This window comes from Sitodiplosis mosellana, unplaced genomic scaffold, assembly GCF_009176505.1.
Source record: "Sitodiplosis mosellana isolate CC-2019 unplaced genomic scaffold, AAFC_SMos_1.0 Smas_scaffold_4396, whole genome shotgun sequence".
Taxonomy (NCBI): domain Eukaryota; kingdom Metazoa; phylum Arthropoda; class Insecta; order Diptera; family Cecidomyiidae; genus Sitodiplosis; species Sitodiplosis mosellana.
In genome coordinates, this window is record NW_022599638.1 from 1 (window position 1) to 4,256 (window position 4,256).

At 35.5% G+C, this 4,256-nt stretch overlaps 1 long non-coding RNA gene across 1 annotated transcript; it reads right to left on the reverse strand.

Annotated features, from left to right (window-relative positions):
- Positions 1-1,547: 1,547 nt before the first annotated feature.
- Positions 1,548-1,957, reverse strand: LOC129572195 (uncharacterized). Its single transcript, XR_008688404.1, has 3 exons — positions 1,863-1,957; positions 1,695-1,793; positions 1,548-1,620 (listed from the first exon to the last, which is right to left on the reverse strand). It is a non-coding gene; the product is annotated as an uncharacterized LOC129572195 (long non-coding RNA).
- Positions 1,958-4,256: the final 2,299 nt, after the last annotated feature.

Here is a 4,256-nt window from a genome sequence, read left to right on the forward strand (position 1 = left end):
TGGAATTTGAAAACAATGGCAAATGAATGGGTGCGTTTAATATTATGCACTATACTAGCGATGGTCGGTTAGATATGTCTCTGAACACTTAAGGTTTTGGAATAAAACAGTTGAGGTTTTCCTTGAAATTATGAGTGTATTCGGAAGTTTACAGCAAGATCGCTTAATAAACGAAGAAAAACGACACGCAGCACTCTAGGCGAGGGACATTCAAAACAGTCATCGTACATATTAATTGAGCGGGCACTATCGATGCGTTCATTTGTGTGAGTGCGATTGTGTAAACAACAATGTTCGTGTTCAATATGTGTACGATGACAGCTTCGAGCATTCTACGCGTAGAGGCGTCTCGGCGTCTTACGTCAAATCTTTCCCATGTATTTGTATACGAAGAAAGCGACCCTGTTTACAGCTTTTTGCTTAGCATTCGTATATGATTTACCAACTTTTCCCATCATAACCGATATAGTCGAACCAAGCAGCAATATTGATATGGTTAAAGTTTGACAAAAATATATTGAAATTAACTCTCAACCGGGCAAGTGGCTTCGTTGTGGTCGGAGAGGATGGTTTTTCAATAAATAAATATATAAAAACTATATTATTGTGCGGAAAAGGTGCTGCATTGTACTCTTTGATCCTTTCCACGTATTACAGCCAAAAAAATTGAACATCGATCATTAGATGACGCTCCGTGGAGCTAAATATAATTTCTGGACACAAGCGGGCAAATCGGACCAAAACGGGCCCACGGCTTTATGGTTGTAAAATTGGGAATACATAATACATATATCATCCAAAGTAGTATTATTCCGAAAACCATTTCAATGCGCAATATACCAATGAAATTGGATGAACCTTAGAAAAGTTACAGAGACATGTATTCATTTGAATGTTTGTCAAATATCAAAAGCCGCAAAAATAGCCATTTCTCTACCAGAATTGATAATATTTTCGGTGTAAAAAGCAATGTATCATAAAAAGTAGTATATAGTGGGGAAGTGGAAAGATGCATCTTTTAAACGTGGCATGCTTTAACAAAATTGGTTCAGCATTAGTGGAGCTATGGAGGTGTATACTAAAAATTCAGCTCTTAATATGTCAAACTGTACTACTTGAAAACCACAAAATTTAGACAAAAAAAATCGGAGTGTTATATCTCTGTTGGTTTTCATTCAATTTTATCGGCATATGGCACGTTTGAGAGATACATCTTTCTAGCTTCCAGCACAGTCTCACTTTTGAAAATATATTGCGTTTTTTTTCAATTTTACAGCCATAAAACTATGAGTCCACTTTCGGTCTTAAGTGATTTAGCTTGCCCGTCTGCGGGTTAATATTCTACATGACAATCGAATACGGAACTCAAAGGAAAAAATCTGATTTTTAAATTGATTTCACTTGTGTCAATGACTTTTTTCTTTTTTCTTCAACCTCCTTAGGATAGTCAGCCACCTCCTTGTTATCTGAAAAATAATATAGTTTGAATCACATTCTTTTCTAAACAAAAATATTCAACATTACTATTTGAAGCAATCTGATAAGGTGTCTGATTTCGATAATCTTTTATACTAAGACTGGCTCCATTGTTCACAAGGATTTGAACGATTTGTACGTTGCCTGGAGAATATTGTCGACCAATGAGAAAGACTAGATTAATTACTCATTTTGTGGAAATAAATATTCAAAATTACCATTCTCAGCAGCATAATGAAGAGGTGTCCGCTTAAGACCGTCCTTAGGATTAACTTTAGCTTTTTTTGTGATGAGCAATTCGACAACCTCCATGTGATCTGAAAAATATCATCGATCAATGTTAATCTCAAGTCTTTCTCTCATTAAGTGAAAATATCCAAAATTACCATTCATAGCAGCTAAATGAAGAGGTGTCCGATCATGGCAGTCTCCTAAATCAAGCTTGGCTCCTTTCGTGATGATTTTTTCAGCGACATCCTTGAGACCTGAAAAATAGCACAGATCAATGAAAAAGATCAAACCATTTTCTTATTTAACGAAAATGACTATTCAAAATTACCATTCTTAGCAGCATAATGAAGAGGTGTCCGCTTAAGACAGTCTATAGGATCAACTTCAGCTTTTTTCGTAATGAGCAATTCGACAACCTCCATGTGATCTGAAAAATAACATCGATCAATGTTAATCAAGTCTTTCTTTCATTAAGTGAAAATATTCAAAATTACCTTTCTCAGTAGCTAAATGAAGAGGTGTCTGCTTTGTGAAATCTTTTAAATCAACTTTGGCTCCTTTCGTGATAAGCATTTCAGCGACATCCTTGGAACCTGCAAAATAAAACCGATCAATAAATAAGATCAAACCATTCTCTTATTTATCGAAAATGAATATTAAACATTACCCTTCAAAGCAGCATGATGAAGAGGTGTCCGATCATGGCAGTCTCCTAAATCAAGCTTGGCTCCTTTCGTGATGATTTTTTCAGCGACATCTTTGAGACCTGAAAAATAGCACAGATCAATGAAAAAGATCAAACCAATTTCTCATTTAATGTAAATAAATATCCAACATTACCATTCTGAGCAGCGAAGTGAAGCGGTGTCCGATCCGAAGTGTCTGGACAATTAACTCTGGCTCCATTGCTGATGAGCTTTTTCACGTCCTTCAATTTACCTGAAACATATCATTCAAATATATTCAATACATTTCTGATTTGATGAGCCTAACTATTCAAAATTACCATTCTCAGCTAGACGGTCTTTTTCGCATTTATCATTTGGAAAAAATGGAGAAAAAAATAGATGAGTGAAGAGAATCGAAAGCAAATGTCTTACATCCGCGATATGAACTTTTCCACACTGTTGTCTAAATTGATAGGGAAATGAGTGTCCAGTTATTCAGAGGGCCTCTTCAATTCCTATGTCAAAAACCATAGACTATGCCTATATTGAGCAGATTTTTTTCTGAATTTAAATGCCAGAGATGCCGTACGATGACGATTGAATAGCGCCCTGAATATTGTATGCTCTGTTCTGCTTATCAAGCAGGTATATCGTGTATTCGTTGTTGATGGGTACATCGTGCTGTAAGGCACCGCTGCAATGCACTGAAGCTAGTGTGTTTGACTCAAATATGTGGATATGGCGATGCCGTACTCATGCACAAATAAAAAGAATTACATTGGTAATCCCGAACTTTTCCGTACCGTTGGCCAGCGTTGTCCGTAGGTACTTTTGGTTATTTTTTGTGAATTTTCTTCAAATAAAGGCAGTGAAAATATAATAATAAAAATAAAGTGAAAAATCGGTCACTTTAACTAAAACTTCGACAATTTTGTATGAGAGGTACCCGTAAACCGATTCCCTTTGGCTTTAAACTTTCTGAGATTTCATTTTTTGGAGAAAAAATAAGATTCTGAAAGTTTCATGTTGATCGCATTTGCAGAAGTTTGGTTTTTGCCCCTCAATTTTACTTTTCCGTACACAACGTGTCAAGGGAAAGTACAGGAATTGGTCCCGAAAACTTTTTTCGCAAAATTAGCTTGGATCATCATAAAAACTCATGAAACGCGTAGAAAACCACTTTTTGAGACACTTTTCCGTTCGTGTGCCGTCGTCGTTGTCGTCGTTGTCGTCGTTGTCGTCGACAATTTCGCAATATTACGCAATTTCTACTTTTGGGGATTTTTTCTTTATATATTACTAATATAATAATTTTGTTGGCCAAAAAGATAATGTTTAACGAAGAAAAAAAACAAAACAAGAGAGTTCACCTCACTTCGCTCGGTGAACATTCTCGCTCTACGCTACGCGTAGAGTCTTTTAGAACCTACGAAAGAACTTATTTTGTGTCTAGTTTGTTATTGCATAACAAACTATAACTGAGCCGTTACATGAAATGTACTACATCACAATGGATGGATTAGACAGATAGCATAGAGAGTACAATAAAGTTCAGGTCACCAAAAATCAAAAAATCAGCTAAACCTCTGTATTAAATTCAATGCTACCAAAATAACCAATAATACATCATAATATATGGAAATGAACATTTTCAAGTATCGTCTTGGTAATAACGTTTTAATCCAAATTTGTAGTTAGTCACAGATAATAGTTAAACATAAAAACAGAATCTGTTTTGGAATTAAAAAATCCAAAGTGTTGGACCCCCATGGAGAAAAAAAAACAAAGTTAGTACCTTTTACATTTACATTTACAATGTACGTTTCATGTAACGGTAAAAACCTGGGTTGGTACGTAAGAAACATGAATGTGTATCTGACA